At 34.5% G+C, this 20785-nt stretch overlaps 1 protein-coding gene across 1 annotated transcript in view; it reads right to left on the bottom strand.

Annotated features, from left to right (window-relative positions):
• Window positions 1-20785, bottom strand: part of Tbc1d32 (TBC1 domain family member 32) — a 301835-nt gene that overhangs the window by 280594 nt on the left and 456 nt on the right. The window lies entirely within an intron of this gene.

Raw genomic sequence — 20785 nt, 5'->3', positions numbered from 1 at the left:
TCTACCTGAGCCACAAGATGAAAATTATTCATAAATGGATACACAGGCAATAAAATAACCTGACTATATTTAACATATACATATTATATTTAACATTAACATATATAAATATTAATAAGATAGAGCATCCCCGAAATTTTGCAGAACAACTGTTTTTGAAAATTATTTTTAAGATGACAGTTGAATGCTGCTGTACATAAACAACCTCTTCACATACAATGATTTTGCCAGAATTGCTGACATATAGCTCTTCACTTGCTTAAACAAAGAATAATTAACATATTCCAATCACTGCAAAAACCTGTTCACTGACCCATGATAATTTAAAAGCTTTCTTACCTTCCTAATTTCAGGAAATTGTTAGTTTTTTTTTGTTGTTGTTTTTTTTTTTTAATCCTGCCAACAATTCAAAAGTGGTTGGATGAATGGACAAATAAATCACTCTGTTGATCAACAGATTTTATTTACGGCTCCTATAGAAGAATAGTACCCCCATAGAACAAACAGAACTGGCAACTGATTTTAAAAGAGACATATTAAATGAGATGGTGTATATGAAAGCACCTTGAAATCATCTTTGAAATATCATAAAGATTTAAGTAGGGCTGGGGATATATCTCAGTTTGTAGAGTGCTTGCCTATCAAGCAAAAGGCCCTCAGTTCAATCCCCAGCACTACAAAAATAAAAAAAAAAACAAGATTTAAGTAAAGTTATTAGAATTTTAATTTAAATGCAGAGCAACCTCTCAGTTGCTTATTATAACATATTAAAACTATGGAAATTGTAAAGACAACAATCTTCAGAGTTAAAATTCCTACCACAAGATAAGCACTCCAAAAATATTTGTTTTATGAATAAGTGAATTCCAAAAGTTTGTAGAGCTAATTACTATTTTAATAGATTCTCCTAGATTTGTTTCCTGTGCATTTCTACATATAAATATTGTACATATTGCCTTGTATTCTGACTTTGTCTTTATATTATAAAATATCCTTACCTTGCAAGAATTAAAAACTACTTGAAAACATAATTTTAATAGTTCCTTTTATATTCCTTACTTTACAATTTCCCTATTGTTGGATAAGGGGATTATTCAAGCCATGCATGGTGGTGCACACCTGTAATCCCAGCAGTTTGGGAGACTGAAGCAGGCGGTTCCAGAGTTCAAAGCCAGTCTCAGCAACTTAGTGAGGCCCTAAGCAACTTAGTGAGACCCTGACTCAAATAAAATGTAAAAAGGACTGGGGATGTGACTAGGACTGAGTTAAGTGCCCCTGGGTTCAATCTCCAGTACAAAAACAAAACAAAATTATTAATCAAGTTGGTCTTGTTTTTTTTAAAGCATTATAACTAAAGCTATAATAAACCTTTGGATATAAATCTTTGCATTTATTATTTCTTGACATTGATTTACATTAGTAAAGGGTAAAATCATGCAGTATCTGTTGATTTTTCCTGACTGAACTTCATTTCCCTTTCTTTGGTGACAACACCTCACTTTGGTAAACCATTCTGTTTCACAAGTGGTTTGGGTAAAGCTAACTCCTTTCCTGACTCCAAAGTGTGTTCAGAACCCATGTATGGGCAATCAGGGCACTCTGCCCTCCTGGCTGCAGGGACTGAGGACCAAATGAGACTTAACTAGATGAAGAGGCTCATCCTGGGTTTTTCCAGGAACTGCAGTGGACAAATCATTCCCTTTCGCTTGGAATCTCTACCCAGTAAGATAAAAACTCAACTTTCAAGCAACTGCTGGAAAGAGCTTGCCTTGCTATGAAGCAACACAGAGAAAAGGCAGAAGCTAGCAACAGAAAGAGGCAGATTCCTAGTAACATAATTTTAGTAACAGAATTCATCCTGAAAGTAGAATACAATAAGTCTTTTTTTTGCTGATGTGAGATAGGAATTTTTGTCATTTGTAATCTTCAGGAATCAGACTGAAATAAAGTATGTGCATATTAAAAGAGTAATTATTGCTAAATTAGTTTCAAAAAATCAAAATTTATGTACACAGTAGCATTATACCCTTATCAGTGTCATATTTTGCTATCTTAAAATCTCTACTAATTTCACAGAAAAACTGCTATTTCATTTTAAACCGTGGTTGTTTTGTTGTTTTGTTTTTCCTATGCTGTGGATACAACCCAGGACCTCATTCATGGTAGGCTACCACTGAGCTACATCCCCAGCAGTAAATTATATTTCTTTCAACTAATATAAGGGTGGTAATTTTTTAACCTGTTAGTCATTTTGATTTTGTTAAATATGCTTTACCCACTTATGTATTATTTCTAGTAACAGTGTCGTATACAATCTGAATTAATTTCCTACTAGGTTTTCTTTTTTTTATTTTCCATATATGTCATAAATATTTTTTTTGAATCTTAGGTACATAAGATATATTCCCCCCTGGGAAATTTCTCCAATTCAAACTTGAAAAAGAGAGCTCTGATATGAAAAGCAAGCATATTTTATCTATATACTTATTTAACTTAGTAGAAAAAATATAACATTTAGTTTATAGTCTACTAAGTATGGCAAGCCTTTTTACATATTCTTGGTGCCATTTCTGATAAAATAAACACAGCTATTGTCTATGTCTGTGATAATATAAATACTTCCCATTCCTCATGTACTACCTAGAAGGAGTTTATCAGAAGCAATAATGGAATTCTCAAGGGAAGACAGTTTAAATGATGAAAAGGCTATTAACACCATTTTTATTAAGTCTTTAAAATTATAGCAACAGGATTATAAAGCCTCTTATAAAAGTCAAAGACAGTGAGTGCCATCGGCTGAGGGGAACTTAATTGAGCCCTCTTAGCTCATTTTATTTAGGCTATTCCTACAGCAACAAGTTCTCCAAAAATGCAATCTTCTCTAATATGTATATGCCACACTACTCAAGAAAGGAAATAAAACTCTCTAATAGAAGTTATCATCTTTGTGGAACTAGGTGAAATGGCTTACAGCAAATGCTTGTGACTTTTTATTTTTTTTAAGCAGCAGCTCAAATATTTGGCTATATATTGTATATTTTGACAAAGTGAATATAAATTTTATAATGATATTGGTATGACACTGCAAATTGTTGAAAAGAACCATTATTTATCTCCTTACTGAGTGTAATACATTATGTCTCATTATGTAAGAATATATCCCAGAAGTGTTCCATTGAATTGTCAGTTCATTTTCTTAGTAGTGAGGTGATTGTACTTCAGAGGGAAAGTTATAGGAACACTGAGTTGGCTTTTTTGGTTCGTATCTTCCACTGGGATATAAGTCTCTGGCAATCAGAGACGCCATAGCATTTAATGGTGTGTCCTGGGACAGTGTAATGTTGGGATGCCGGCAGGCAGCAATGATTGCTTATTTTAACAAATGGATACATGAATGAGCAATGAAATAAAGTCAGCTCTTCACATTTTTTGGGGGGGAAGTATCCTCTTATATTGAATTATAGGTCTATAACCTTTTGGCATTAATCCTAATGTCTAATAATAATATAATATCAAGTAAATTAACTTTGAATTCTTCACATATGACAATACTGCATTAAAATCTTTATCTGCATTTTTAAAATTTTTATTTATTTTTTTTAATTTTTATTTTTTTAAGGCTTGAACCCAGGGCCTTGTGATTGACAGGCAAGCACTCTACAAACTGAGCTATATTCACAGCCCCATATGTGCATTTTCTTTAAAAAAAAATTTGTGTGTGTGTGTGTGTGTGTATTTCTGAGAACTGAACCCAAGGCCTCGTGCATGCTAGACAAGTGCTTTACCATTGAATTATATCTCCAGTTCTTTTTTATTTTATTTTGAGACAGAGTCTTACTAAATTGCCCAGGTTGACCTTGAACTTGTGTTTGTACTGCTTCAGTCTCTTCTGCATCTGGGATTACAAACTTGTGCCACTGTGCCTAGTTAACATCATCTTAATCTTTACAACAAGCTTGAGGTGAATGCTATTATCAGTCCTTTTTTACAAAAAAGAAAACTTTAAAAAACTGAGCAACTAAAAAAAAAAAAATTAAAAGAAAAAAATAAAAATTCAGACTCCTATGCTGATTCAGAGTTAGTTTGTCTGGTGGATTACAGTTATCCACATTTAAAAGAAGTTTGCCAATTAAATATTTAATTCTGTGAGACTGACATTACTATTCCAGGGCAAATTGCCCATTAAAAAGTTGGAGGAGTTCCAATGATGTATTTTAAGTAAAAGCCTTTGTAATAAATGTTTAGATTTTAATAGTAACAATGCTTTCACAGAGCAGCAGGGCATGCTGTCCCATGGTCTGCACCTGTGGATAGAAGGTTCGGCACACACACAAGTAAAACCATGGGCTCCACGTCTTCAGTCTTTATCCCAATTTGGTTTCTAGAGATCAATGTTAAGAATAAGAACTGAAACATAAAAAGCAAATTCATGCAACACTCCATTAGAAGGACACCGGCTGTGGCGGTATTTTTCTTTCTAAATTTATGATTGTTAACTTTTGAAATGTTTTACTATCAATTGCAAAGCTTTAGAAATTAGCATGATAAGAAAAGAAATTAGCATGATAACCACAACCACCTGTAGGCAGGTCAATTACATTCCTGAAAATTTCAGTAAATATAAAAGTTAGGTAATTTGAGAAAAGTTCATGTAGAGAGAACAGATTATCCACTGACATTAGTTTTCTAAATAAGAGTCTGTCAAATCATGTGTTATGTGTGGGGGAAAAATGTAGCCTTTGAAAATCAGTTGCATTGTGGTTTAATTTTGTGCTTGTGATCCTGAAGGAAATACTTTTCCCAGCTTATGAACCTAACTCTCCATGCAAGAAATGATTCAGAGACTGGAACAAAATCTACTCAGAGACACATGCTTTTCTATAAATGCGAGATGGAGGAAGAGGAGGAATAAAAAAGAAGATTTAATTCAAGTGTTAAATAGAGAGATCAGAGACCTGGGTTTGTCCTGAATATACTATCAATTCCTGTGCTTCACGAGGCCTCTGACTCTCAAGTGCCTTTTTAATAAAATGAGAAAGAGGAAAATGGAAGGGAAAGAAAATCCTGAGGATCCTGAAAGGGTAAGAGTCAGCAAACTTTCTTGTAAAAAGGGTCAGAGTGAATATTATAGGCTGGGGGGCCGTAACGCATTGGTTGGAACTACTCAGTTCTTCCATTATAGACTCAATGCAGCCAGGGATAATATATGCACAAATGATCATGTTGTATCCCCAGAACAGAATACAGCATTGAGAATGAAATAATATTTAGTAGAATAGAGTTTGAAAGAATAAAATGTAAAACTATGGGGAGAAGGCAGGATTTGGTTTGTGGGTTGTCTTTTGTCAACCCCTGATGTAAAGGTCTAATTCTGTAAAACTAAGAATTATGCTACTCAGGCTTCCAGAGGTGTTAACTTTAAGACATAATTCTTTTAAATAAACTAAGAAAAATTAAATAATTATGTTTAAAATAAACTTGTTTATATGCCTCATATAAAATACATTCATTTCCTGATAGATTTAATACCAGTTTACACACAAAAAAAACTTTTATAGAGTTGATATTTGGCAGCATATTTTTCTTTAATAGTACTTTTCCCTTTGACAGGAATATTACTTACTAAAAATATACTGAAATCGTACTTAATCACATAAACATATCCACATGTATTTTTATAAAAGTCAACTAACAGGTCTGGAGGAATCGCTCAGTGGTTGAGCACTTGCCTGTCATGAGTGAGGTCCTGGGTTAAATCCCTAGCACTGGGGAAAAAAAAAAAAGCCAAGTTGCCAGAGTCAGTGATTTACACCTGTAATCCTAGAAACTCAAGAGGCTGAGACAGGAGAATCCCAAAGTTGAGGTCAACCTCAGCAATTTATCAAGACCCTGTCTCAAAATGAAAAACAAAAAGGACTGGGGATGTAGCTCAGTGGTAGACCACTCTTAGGTTAAAAAAAAAAAAAAAAAAAAGTAAACAGTCAACTAACTTGTAGTAATTAATCCTGCAGTAAATGTAATTGTTGAGAGCCCAGGCTTAGAAATTGAATAGCCCAGTTTTTATATTTTAGTATAATGACACCTTCCCAGTATATCTGTTCACTCGTCTGTTAAATAGATGCATATTTACTACAATGGATTGTTATGAGGATTACACAAGATAGATGTCAACATGGTGAAAGGAAGAAAGGACTAACTGTTCATGTATTACATGCAACTATCTTTCTTTTTCCTTGTCATTGTAATCTACCTTAATCATCCATTAAGGCCAGGACTGTAGTCAGAGAGTCAGGCACATGATTAGCTCCATGAGCTACAATTAGCAGATAACTGACCAAATTCATTTTTGTGTAAAAATAATTTTTCTGATCAATTCTTGAATTGAGAACAATGGATTCATGATGAATGGATCCATGTTTCATGGGTGAAACAACTTCACCTTCAAATGCTGTGGTTCTAAGATGCTCCTTTGGTTCATGGTCAATGATAGATTTTGTACGCTAAACAAACTTAAGTGTAAGCTTTTTTTTTTTTTTTTTTTTGCGGTGCTGGGGCTTGAACCCAGGGCCTTGTGCTCATGAGGCAAGCACTCTACCAACTGAGCTATCTCCCCAGTCCTTTAAGACAACTTTTATGGGAAAAGGTAATATTTTTAAAAATCTCATAAGGGCAGTCCCATTTCTCATAATAATGTAGTAAGATTAAATCAGACAGACTCATCCACAGAATATAGTCCTAATATCTGGACCTAATAAAAACAGCAGCCCCCAGAATCAATGGGGAGTGAATAGAGGAAGACAGACAGATGGGAGGTACTGGCTTAGAAGAGTGGGGGCTTATGAAATGAATACCCATTTTTTGCAAGTTTCAAGCCTGAGTTTGAATGCACTTGGAGGCAGAAACTGTGGGACACGGACAAATGGGGTTGGAAAATGGACTGGCAGACAAGGAAACTGTGACCCTTGAAGACAGTAGGTCAATATGGGATTGAAAAGAATCAGAAAGGCGATTCCCATATTCTGCTCACCCATTTCTTTTACTGACCCCTTAATTATACTTGTGGAAAGGATTCAGGGCATAGTTACAGACCTGAATGGAAACTAAAGCTGCCACCCAAGACACAGAGCTCCCAGTTCAATTTTGCAGGGATTATACCAGCTTGGATAATTGAAAGGACTTAAAAACTTGCAGGGCATATTCCTCCAAAACTTTTATTAGAAGCAACAACATGGTAAGCAGGAAAAAGAAGGTGGAGGCAAACATTGAGATCTGTGAAACTACTAGGCTCGGCTCCTGCAGCCTGTCACATTCACAAGGAAATGTGATCAAGGATGCTTCATCTCAGGATTGAATTCCAAGAATTGTATGATAAATCTTGGTTTCAGGAGAGCTGCCCAGAAGTTTCCAGTGAGTTCTTTTATGCCTTTCTGTACATAAAAGTCAAGCCAGAGAGTTTAATTGGTCATGCCAGGTGTCATTTATCAATTTGCAAACCAGCCTTAGATGCCTTCAGGGCAGTTTTGTGCTTAAAACAGTACATTACAAATCATTAGATTGTCCACTGTCCTTATCTTAACCAATATACAGTGACAGATTTCTAAATGTCCCAAGAGATAAACAGAATTGTCCCAGCCAAAAAATAATTCTGTCCTACACAAATACTATAGACTAGTAAACACATGTTATGGAAAAGTAACAGAATCCATCTCAACAATTTAATATTTTTAGAATACAATTAGAAATTGTCTTCCTTATGAAAATCCAAATAGATTGAATCTATTGCAAATAGAAAAGAAAATTAACTATAAACAACAATAAGATTAGCCAAGTGTTAGAACTAGAAGTCAAGGGCTTTCGAGTTGTTATTATAACTAATTTAATCAAGTGAAACAAAATATATTCACAATCCTACAAGAAGATAGAAAATCTCAGTAGAGAAATAAAAATTATCAGGAAAAGAAAAAAGAACAAAATGGAAATTCGAAAGTTGGAGTCCTGTAAAATACAATATGTAATACAGAAAATATGTAAAATACAATATGTAAAACAGTAGAAAGGTGATAACAGAAGAATAAAGCACTATAGGTGGTGACTCATGCCTATAATCCCAACAACTCAGGAGAATCACAAGCTATTAGTGTGATTAACAGGTCAGTCTGAGCAACCCTGTCTCAAAATTTAAAAAAATAAAAAGATCTGGAGATGTAGCTCAGTGGTAGAGCACAGGCATCAAATTTTTAAATTAAAAAAAGAAATGAACCAAGTTAATTAGAAGACGGATCCAAGAAATTTTCAAATACGACTAATAGAGAAAAAGATAATGAAAATGAACAGAGCCTTGGGGAAGTGTTATGTAATTAGCAAAGGGTTCTATAAATATAATTGTCCTGGATGGAAATGAGAAAGAGAACATCACAGAAAAGTATTTAAATTGAAGATATAATGTACAAAAGTTTCCCTATTAAAAACCAAAGATAATGATCAAATCTTGAGCAGGGTATGGTGGTGCTCCCCTATAATCCCAGCCACATGGGAGACTGAGGCCAGCATGGGCAAGACAGTGAGACTCTGTCTCCAAATAAAAAGGGCCAAAGATGTAGCAGCTTAGTTGTAGAGTGCTCCTGGTTTCAATCACCAATACCACCAAAGAAAAAAAGATCAAATCTTGAAAGCAGCAACCTTACTTTATATTTAAGGTAGTAATAATGTGATTAACAGCTCAATACTCAGAAACTATGAGGCCAGAAGAGATGAAACATTGTACCCAACGATGCTTAATGAGCAAAGCTGTCCACTAGGACCAGCCAGGTGTGGTGGTAAACAACTGTGATCTCAACTCCTCAGAAGGCTGAGGTGGGAGCATTCACAAAATTGAGGCCAAACCTGGGAAATTTAGCAAGACCCTGGTTCAAAATAAAAATTTAAAAAAGGACTGGGGATGTAGCTCAGTGGGAGAGCACTCACCTAGCATGTACCAGGTTCTGAATTGGATCCCCAGAACTAAGAGAGAGGAAAACCTCTGGAAAGGTAGAAGAATTGGACAAATTATTTGAAATACACAAATCAACAAAACTGATCAAGAAGGAAAAACTTGCATAGCCCTATACTTACAACAGAAACTGATTTCATAATTAAAGTCCTTCCCACAAAAATAACTTTAAGCCTAGACAGCTTTACTGGTAAGTTCTATTAAGAATTTTAAGGAAAAAGTAATACAGATCCTACATAAACCACTTTCAGATATAGGAGAAAGAAACATGTCCCAGATTATTTTATAAGGATAGTATTTTATCATAATAAAATGAGACAAGGAAAACTTTAGAGTAATATTCCTCATAAACATAGATGTAACTGAGATATAGCTGAGTGGTAGAGTGCATGCCTGCCATACCCAAGGAATTGGTTCAACCCTTGGCACAAAAAGAACTATTGATGTAACTATTCTTCACAAAATTTTAGTAAATCAAATCCAGTTGTGAAAAAAAAAAAAGATTAATGCATCATGACCAAACAGAATTCATCCAGGGAATGAAAAAATTCAACATGTGAGACGTATTCAATGTATTTCACTGTATTGAAAGACTTAAGAAGGAAAAACCACATGGGTATCTAAGTAGATTTTTTAAAAAATCATTTTAGAACATGCATAGTCTACCTGGATAAAAACTCAGCACACAGGAATAGAAGAGAATTTCTTCAACCTGACAATATTGAGAAAAAAATCTATGGCTGACATTATGCTCAATAATGAAAAGCCCAATGCCTTTTACCTAAGATCAGGAACAAACAAGGATGCCTGCCTCATCACTTACATTCAGTGTTGTACTGGTCTTCCTAACCAGACAAGTCAAAAAACAGAATAAAAGGCATAAGGGTTTTGTATTTTAAATTTTATTTTATTTATTTTTTTATTAATGCATTATATTTATACATAATATTGGGGTTCATTTTGACATAAGAAAAACACATCACTTAGAATACTAAATATGATACTTTTGTTCATCAAAAGGGTAATCAGGAAAGTAAAAAGGCAACCCAAGGAATAAAAGATTCACAACACATTCTGACGAAGGACTCAGCCAGAATAAAGAACTCTTATGGAGGCTGCAGTTGTGACTCAGTGGTAGAGCACTTGCCTGACATGTATAAGGCCCTTGGTTCAATACTCAGCACCACATATAAATAAATAAAAAGATCCACTGACAACTAAAAAAATATATTTAAAAAAAAAGAATTCTTACAAATCAATGAAAAATGACAGACAACTCAAAAGACTCATACTACAATAAATAGAATGTTCAGATGATTATGATTCATAAAATCTCATATTGGAAATTACTCAAAATTCCACTAACGGGAGAAAAGATAAATAAATCTTGTCATATATTCACATAAGGATGCATTATACAACATTAATAATGAATGATCTGTGCCTGACTGCAACAACATGGATGAAAGAAATCTGACACAAAAAAGTACTGAGAAATTGAATTTGAAGTTGGGCACGATGGGCTCACACCTATAATCCCAGAGACTTGGGAGGTTGAGGCAGGAGGACGGTAAGTTCAAAGCCAGTCTCAGCAACTTAGCAAGACCCTGTCGCAAAATTAAAAATTTTAAAAGGACTATGGGATGTGGCACAGTGGTTAAGCACCCCTGGGTTTAATCCCTGGTACAAAAAAAAAAAAAAAAAAAAAAGATTCAATTTGAAGAGGGGAGCAAAAATCAGGAAAAACCAGGATAGTAGTTATTCCTATTAGGAAATTAGAAGGCTACAAGGATGTTGCTATAATGCTTCATTTTGTGTGTTAGTTAAACAGGTGTATTATATTTTCAAAAAACTTTCAAACTGCACACTTTGAAGATGGCATACTGGCCTAGGCCTGTAATTCTAGTGGCATGAGAGGCTGAGACAGGAGGATGGCAAATTCAAGGCCAGCGTGGGCAACTTAGCAAGACCAAGTCTCAAAATAAAAATAAGTAAAAAATGGAAAGGACTAGGGATGTAGCTCAATTAGTGCAGCCTCTCTGGGTTCAGTTCCCATACTGCAAAAAACTAGCATGCGCAGCACGTGCACACGCACACGCGCACACACACACACGCACACACACACACACACACTTTGAATATGTTCCTCCTTCTGTCCATATATTACACTTCAGAAAGTTGGCATAAAAAAACATTGAGAGAGAGAATTTTCCAAAGCAAAAATGAACAGCAAGTCAGTGGCCAGCTTAACCTACCTTGTTTGCTTTCTAGATACTAGGTAATAAATGTAGGGACTGGACAGAAAGTCCACCAGCAGAAGGGCCCTTTGGCCTGGATCTTCTGTTTAGGAAGGGTCTCAGATTTAAAGTTTTGATATCATTTCAAAATAAGATTCTACAGGTAGTTAATAAACTGACAATTTGAAAAGAGGAATATGTTAATCAAAAAACTTTAAATATGGGCTGGGTTTGTAGCTCAGTGGTAGAGCACTTGCCTATCCTACACAAGACTGGCGGTTGGACCCCAGCACCACAAGAAAAGGACAACTTTAATATTAGGAGTCAGAAGGTCACCTTGACTAATGAACTATTTGAATCCTAAAATTTATAATCTATATAACAAAATTATAAAACTTTGCAAAATTTGTAATTAAAATTGTTAGCCATTTAATATAAATATTAAAGTAGACCAAGCATTTTATAATCAGACCCTTGTCTGTCGTTCTTTTTTTTTACATATATTAGAAGTCACCCATCACCCAAAAATAGAGGTGAACCTGATTTAAACTCTAAAAGGCTGAGTTTATCAGGATCGCATGCACTCAACATCACAGAAATACTTAAATAAATAATAGGCTTTCCATAACAGTTTCTTGAATTGAAATTCAAAATTGCTATTTTCATTGCCTAATTAAGGTTCAAAATGAAGATTGATTTTATGTCCTAGCTTGTTTACTAGTAAATTCATTAAAATGTCTGTTAAAGCTGGCTACATCTTAAATTTAGTCTCTACACACACAATATGCTGCCTTTCCATGGATGAATATAATCAAAGGATTTGATTCACACTCTGCAATATTTTCCCCACTGGATAAACTGTCTCATAAAAGACCAAATTATTGAAAGTCTTTACATAGAAACCCATGAAACAAGAATCACATCACTGAACTGCATTCATGGCCTCTATTAATACTTTAGAAATATTTAAAATTTTCTATTATCCATAGTAATCACAACTTGCTTTGTTTCACTTTCTGGATTTTAATATTTTAGATTGCAACATTTAAAATGCAATTGTATTTCAAGGATGAAATATCAAAGAACTACTAAAATTAGGCTGCAGATTAACTCAGTGGTGGAGTGCGTGCCTAGCATGCACTAGAACTACTAAAACTACTGGACATTTTAAGGCAATTAAGAAAAATCAGTTATTGGAATGAATCTCACTCAATAGTACATGAATCTCTAAGAGATTAAAAAGTTGTCTGAACCTTCCAAACATATCAAATCTGCTATTTTGACTGGGAATTTTATAAAATGAGATTATCAGCAGAATACTAAATACCAGCTGTGTCTCTGCTAGCAAGGAGGGTGAGGAGTTGAGTAAGAATTGGGAGAGCTAATAATTAATTTTCTAGAGTACTGAACAGCACTGTATAAGCAAGGCCCAGTTTCCCTGCATTGTGTCTTCAACTTTAAAACATTTCCACAAAAGCATAATACTATAAACCTATGTTGGATAGTTTACACTATACATAGGGTAGCTTAATATATCAATCAAAAAATTCATGTTGTAGTAAGGGTGGGTAGCAAATGTCATATCAGAAAGGCCATCTCAGAGAATCTATAAGTACTTCTGTATCCATGTCTCTGAAACACCCTATCTTATTAATTAGCATCCTGAATATCAGATATAGATTTTCACCTGTGAAATTAATGGTTTGTTAGTTACCATAATGAAGTTAATAAAAAAACTCTCCTTGGTGAGATCAGTGGTATTCTGTAGAATGGCTATAATTTGGAGACCTTAGCATAAACAAGGTTTGAGAAACCAGTGACTTTGACCCCAAAATGGGCTTATGTCCAGTCTTTGGTTTGGGGGATCTGTGGTAGCTGAAGCCATTCACTACAACACAAGTGCTGTCTCTCTAACAATGTCACTTCCGCATAGGAGAACTTTTCACGAAATGTGGTAGCTTGGATCACCTAAAGTGAACAGAGTTAAGATTTCATAGATAAAAAGAAAATAAATAAATAAAAGAAGGAAAATTTCATAAAGAATACAAAGTGAGGTACATGAAATAGTGCTGATGACTAATACATACTTTTTAAATAGTAATCCGTGATAGTTAGCTTGAATGGCCACAGAGTGCCAGCTTAAGTATTGTTTCTGGGTCTGCCTAAATGAGTATTTCTGAGTGAGATTAGTATTTGACTACATAGGCTGCCTTTCCCAGTGTGGTAGGTATCATTCCTTCTGCTGAGGGCCTGAGTAGATTTTGTTTCCTGCCTTCCTATTGAGTTGGGATATTTCATCTTATCTTCTCTGGGTCCTGGGTCTCGGACATGTAGACTTGGACTGAATTGGTTTTCCCAGGTCTTCAGCTTGTGGATGGTAGATTGTGAGAGTTCTCAGCTGCCATAATTAATGAGCAGATTTCCTCACATGAATGCCTACATTTTTTTAGTGATATTTTAATTTTAAAATCTTTTCAAAAGCATTCCTTGACTCATGAATTAACATGCTTTTGTGTGTAATCTTAAATGTAGCTTTCTCTTGAAGTAGGCTTCTAGGGCTCCTGATGACTACTCTAGTCAGAGCTGGTGCTTCCAGAAGCCATTCGGTCTTGATAATGGGTGTGATTGTGTTTCATAAGATCAGGGTCCATTCCACCAGTGCCAGCCACTTGAAAAAGTTCTGCAGGCAGCAAGCAGCCTGTTCTTTTCCATCTGCACAGTACAGATGCCATTATGTTGCAGCCAGTTTCACATATCCAGGTGCTTCTATAGCCTATGAATTTTCTCTTTCTTATTTCTGTTGCCAGGGTTTTTCTGGGGCTTTCCAGTCCCATTCTCAGAATTCAGAGTAGCTGCAGTCACCAGGCCACTCTCAGACCTGTAAACCGTTATGGTTTGGACCCCTTTTTTCAAAGCTCTCACAATCTCTTGAGGAAATAAAGTTTCGCTGGGTTGGGATGAAGCACAATGGTAGAGTGCTTACCTAGCATTTGCTAGGACCTGGGTTTATTAGCAACATTTTTAATCCATTTTATTTTTTTATTTTATTTCCACTTGGCTGGATTTTATTTCATTATCATTCATTTCATTCTCTAGGAGTCACTGGTATCAAATACATGCATCCACACCCACACACACACACACACTCACACACACACAAACTGGTTCTGTTGATAGTAATGTCAGGGAGGAGTAGCCTTCATACAACTCAGTCCTTTATAGTGACCACTAATACATGCCAAAAGCAAATTGGCCCAGGTCATTGCATAAACCCCTCAGTTTAATTGTTATTACTATCAGAAATTATATCCCTAGTCTTTTTCTTTTTTCTTATTTTTTGGTAGTAGGGATTGAACCCATGGGTGCTCTATCTTTAAGCTATATCCCTAGACCTTTTTATTTTGTATTTTGCGATGGGATCTCACTAAGTTGCCCTGGCTGGCCTTGAGAACTTGTGATTCTCCTGTCTCTCTACCTTCCAGGTCACTGGGATTACAGGCATACAACTGACCTTGCCTGGTTTATCCCCAGTCTTTTAAAACTCACTAAATCATGATGAATTAATTTTTGTTAACTCTTTTTTTACCCTTTTCAAGATTATACTTGCATTTCCCTTTTGGCCTTCTTAAAGATTATGAAATTTTAATCCAAAGGTAGAACTTTATTTGTAGAAAATCCAGCTTCCATAGGAGACTGATTTTTGTCTGAAAAAGTCTCTAAACTATACCTCCTGCATAATGATGTTCTGCCTTTATATTGAGCCAACAATGTGCTCAAGTAATTTGTTGTAACTAATGGCATGAATCTCTAACAAGTCTCCAGGGGAGGATGTGGCAGGAGAATTTTAAGTTTGGGACTAGTCTCATTAATTTAGGGAGATCCTTTCTCAAAATAAAAACTATAAAAATCAGGCTGGGAATGTAGTTTGGAGGTATAATGTGTTTCCTTAACAAACACTGAAAACCTCAGTTCGATACCTGGTATTAACAAAAAAATATCACAAGAACCTTCCACGTATATCAACTATGCTATAATAATTTTGCACTTTGTTGTTATATCAATAACCATCTGACACTAAAGAACTACTTGTTTCGAGATGCTAGCAATAAGTAAACTGAAGGCTGTTGAAGGTCTATTAGGATTTTCACTTTTGTCATTCACAGAGTTATGAGGACTGAAATACTTTTAATACATATAGGATTTATAGTTACTATGATAAATGATTTCTTGGAGATAATTGAGTTATTTCATAATATTCCAAATACAAGTTCTATTAAAGTTGGTGGTGTCAACAAAGGACAAATAATGTATAAAGCTGTCCATAGGTTTCTCTTCCTGTGCACCAAATGGACTTAGACATACAACAGAAGGGCATTTTAACGACTTTGGTAAGTGGTACTATAACCAAGCATTGTAAATATTTCATTTGGGAATTTTTATCTCAGCTGACTTTTGAAACAATGCTGAGTCTTTCCTGTTCTTTCTTTCATTGTTGTTGTTGTTGGTTAGATTATTTTTCCTTCAATAAGTATGTAAATTATTTTGTTCATGACTTCATTTTAACTTAACATTTGTTAAAATAAATTTGTAAAAACTTTGCATATAAAAAAATCACTTTCACTTATAGAATGTTCTCTACATTTTCTAATTTCCAAAGCATCAAGTACGATGCCAAATACAAAATGATGGTGAATGATCACATTGAAGAGATAACTGTTTTTCTGAATGGTTTTAAAATAATGTGTACTTTATCTGTTCTAAAATACAATAGTAAAGTAGCTCCCATTTGTTGATGATCCTCAGCAAACTTAAATTCCTGACACACTCAAATGTATTCAGACTGTCAATAGTACAAACGTCTTATCTCTCTTTTTAAAAAATATTTTTATTTTTAATTGGCACAGTAATGGTATACATTTATAAAATACAGCGTGACATTTCCATACTCGTATACAATGGGAAATGATCAGGTCATGATTTAGTTGTTCTCTAACTATTGGTAACTAGTTGTTATCTGTCTTTATATAGCCCAAATTAATATACATGCAAAATCAAGAGTTTCAGATTCCAAGCCTCTAATTTTTGATCCTGGTCAGATTTTTATACAGATTCTTAAAAATAGCACCCCCCTGTGGAACCATAGAGAAAAAAAGCATATTCCCTTAAAAAAAACTGAACTAGTTCTCTTTTCCCACTATTACTTGTTAGCTTATTCAAAATTCTATTAAAGAAGACTCAATATAAAAGCTCAATGAAATTCAACCTGATACTGTTCTTAAGTGCATAACTAAAAAATCCTCACTAGCATCTACCATAGATTCCGAGACATAATATTTACTGAATGAATGAATAAATGTAAAATTCAAAAGTGATCGTAAAAAATTAACGGAGCTTCATTAAAAAGGAAATAAAAAACACACAAAACGGTAAACAATTTTCCAGTTACTTCTTACAAGTTTCATTTTTCACTCCGTACAGAAGGTGGAGCCAAAGACGTATTTATCCACTAACCAAGAGTCTTTCCTATTCAAGAAAGCCAAGCAAAACAAAACAAACTCTATCCTTCACAAATACTTTCTTGTGTACCTCACAGTGAGATTCACTTGGAGATAAAGGCGGGCTAAAAGAATATGTTAAAATTTACCCAAGTGGAGTTCAAGTTTTGATCCTTAAATTGTTTTCAAAGATGACAGAATGCTAAATGAGAAGTAAGTTTTTAGGTAAGTGCCTGCTCTTATGAAGAAAATGTCAGACCAGAAATTTAGCTGTTGAGAAAGGATTGTTGTATAAATTGATATTATTATCTTCACTACTCTGAAGGAAATATGGTTGATCAGCAGTTACATTAAGAGTACATCTTCTGCCAGGTGTGGTGGCATTTGCCTGTAATGCCAGTCACTCATCAGGCTGAGGCATGAGGATGGAAAGTTCAAGGCCAGCCTCAGAAACTTGGTGAGACCCTGTCTCAAAATAAAAATTAAAAAATAAAAAAAAGGAAGAAAGAAAGAAAGACGGCTGGGGATGTAGCTCAATGGTAGAGTGCTCCTGGGTTCAATCCCCAATGTGGGGAAAGGAGCCTGAGATTAACACATTTTCTGCCTAGTTTGACCAATTTGGGTAAAGCATTTCTAAATTTACATACTATTGAGCTCCAAATTCACTTCTACTCACTCCTTCCATGCTGACCAAAATAAAATAATCCTTCTTATGTGATGCATAGACAGGATTATTCTGATGCTAATAAAAGGAAATTATAAGATAATGCCATCTTATCCCCTTACAAAATCATTTTAGACCCCCCTAGTCTTAGATAATCCTTTTATTCTTTAACAGATGCACTTGAATTCAGCCAGCTATTGCTAAAGTTTCAATTCTTACTTTCATTCCATAGTCAGATGATAGCTTCCCTCACTTTGAGAATTACCTTCAAACTCTAGTTTCCTAATATTCTATCAGCACCTCTTGTTCTTGATGGTCTGTGTTTCACTCTTGTTTTGAATAAATGACACTCCTTTCAAAGTTAATGACTCCCCAGGTGGGCAAGAGGTATTTTCCTTATAAATAAACCCACCTGTAGCCCTCTTAAATATACTTCCCTTTCCCAGACACGGCCTTTCTTTTCACTTCATTCTTTGTCTTGGCCTGCATTAAATGAGGAAATCCAGTAAAGCTATGCGCTTTGTCTTTCTGGCACATTGCCTACATCCCATCTTTTAGTAATCTCATCTGTACCTGCAGCTTCAAATATCAATTCTTCGAGATTAATTATAAATCCTATAACTCCACAACCCATGTTTCAAATGTCAGCCAGATATCTTTACCTAGATGTTTCAGTTCTTCTTATCAAGATACTCCAAATTGAAATGATGATATCTCTTCCAGCAGATCAGTCCCTACCCCAACTTCCTTTTTATGTGTTAGCAATATTTCCCCCTGTCAAAATTCCAAAGTCAGTTTCCACATCCTCCTCTCCCTTATCCTCATGTTAAATCTGTCATCAAGTTCTAATAATTCTACCTTCCTTTCCTTTCTTACTGCTAGCACCTTAGTTTAAGTTCTTATACCTCACTTCTCTTCCATTACAACACTCTTCTTACCAGTCTCTAAAACTTTTTTTTTTTCTTTTATCTTTTTAGATGGTCTCACTATGTTGCCCAGTCTGGCCTCAAACTCCTTGGCTCAAGTGATTCTCCCACTTTTGCCTCCGGAGTAGATGGGACTATAGGCAGACCACCACCACACCCCTCTCTGAAGCACTCCTCTTGACACCACTTGCATTTTACTGTTTATGCCATTCATTGTAAAGTAAGTAATCCAGCAGAGTTTGTGTAAAATGGGCACTTAATATCCTTAAAAATTATTCCATCCTCTCTTAAAGTTCCAGAGATTGATACGTGAAATAAAGGTGAAAATCCAAAAATGAAGTTAGTTCCCATATTAAGAAATGAAATTCTGAGCCAGGTACCGTAGTACAATTTTATAAACCCAGTTACAAAGGAAGCTGAAACAGGGTGATTTCAAGTTCAAGGCCAACTTGGGGAATTTAGCAAGATCCTGCCCCTCCTTCCAAATTTATTTATTTATTTATTTTCTCAGTGGTAGAGTTCTTTTCTAGCATGTTGGGGATGCTGGTTTGATTCCTGGCACTGGGAGGAAAAAAAAAAAAAAACTCTGAAAAATAATCTACACTCTACTTTCCCAACAGTGTGCAATTCTCAAAAGCACACAGCAACATGTATAAAATAGCCTGCAAGGCCTGGTCCATGGTGGGGCCTAAGGAAGCCTAAGAAAAGCCTAAGCAAGGCAGGAACTGTGATTGTCCCTCATTCCTCCAAGAGTAGTACCTGGCTAGCAAATCAGGCTGCATTCATTCCTTCTACATAGACAAGGCCTGGCAATCAGAAAAGATATACTTCTGTGAAGTTGGTGTTTATATTGATGAAATGACATTAGCATTTGTGAAAACATGAGAAAAATACATTGTTCAAAATCTATCCCACAATTGTAAAACATTCCGAAGGAGACAAACTTCTAATGCCAGATAAGTGAGATACTTTTTAAAAATATTGCATTTTTGGTCAAAATATAACTCACTAACACGGCTAGAGTATGAGGCAAAGAAGTTGCTACTGGTCTTCAGAGACCCGGCTAGGTAGGTGTCATGAGAGCAAACTGCTGTCAGTGTTCCAACAGGGACACTCTTCACAATAACTCAGTTCCCCCTGAGTATTATTATTCCTACGATCATATATTAGTACCATTATTTAAAAAAAAAAAAAAAAAGATCCCATAAAATGTCTCATTTTAGCAATGAAGTTAAGGTAAAGTCATCTTGAGAGTTTTGGAAAATGACCATAGAAAAATAATTTATTAAATAAAAGACACAGTACATTCAAATGTCAGTAAAAAAAATAAACAAAAGTTATTTAATTAGTGGCTCATGCTCTGACTAAGCCCTTTAGCTCTGAAAATATTTCAGATGATCCAGGAATAATCTAATTTAGCATAAATATATTCTTTAGTTTTAATTCCAATTGATCATAGGTCATAGGCTATAGGTTAAAAAGAAAAGGGAGAAGGATATCTAAACATCAATACCCATTTATAGCCCTAACAAAACAAAATTAGAAGTAAGTACATATTTTATTTTTGCCTTAAAAACCATGTTATAAAACAATCAATCAATGTTTCTTTTTCATGCAGATAATTCTGGATTAACATCATAGGTATGTTTTTAATAAAATAGCTATCAGCAATAATTATACTTGACAAATAATGATATAAAATAAAGCAAAATTATGTAAATTATATGAAGCTTTTCTTCTAAAAAAGAAAACCAGGGAAGAATGACAGGGAAAAGTTGATTAATGAGTACTGAGTTATAATTAGATGGGAATCAGAAGTTTTGGTAGTTTTGATTTGCTGTTGCATATTAGGGTGAGTATACATTATCATGAACTACATATTTAAAAAGCTAGAAGGGTTTTGAATGTTTTATCATAAAAGAAAGATAAATGCTTCAGGCAATAGATATACTTATCCTGATTAAAACATAATACATACATGTATTGAAATAGCACATGATATCCTATAAATATGTATAGTTTTTGTTTTTATGTATCAATTAAAAATAATTGTAAATAAAAGCTAAAAAAGAAAAAAAAACTGCTTTACAATATGACAAGTAAAAAAATTGAACTACTATAGGGTTTGGCATTTTCATCTAGATTTTAGATTCAGCACATGATTTCTGTTAAAAAGATCTTAAGATATTGATTGGTACTGTATGAATACATAAACTAATGTGCATCTTAATAATATTGAGCTGTTCAACATATAAAAGTTTTTTTTCTTTTTTCTTAGACCTTTAATTTCTATAAACATTGTTTTATAGTTTTAAGGGTAGAGGTTTTGCATACTTTTTAAAAATGTATTTGTAACTATGTTTATGTTTTTGATGGTATTACAAACAATATTGCTTTTCAAATTCATTTTCCAATTTTTCATTGTCAATAAAATATAACAAATTAATATTTAAAAAGAGGGGAAAAATCATATT

This window comes from Sciurus carolinensis, chromosome 7 (assembly GCF_902686445.1).
Source record: "Sciurus carolinensis chromosome 7, mSciCar1.2, whole genome shotgun sequence".
NCBI lineage: Eukaryota > Metazoa > Chordata > Mammalia > Rodentia > Sciuridae > Sciurus > Sciurus carolinensis.
This window is presented reverse-complemented; position numbering and strand designations above follow the sequence as displayed.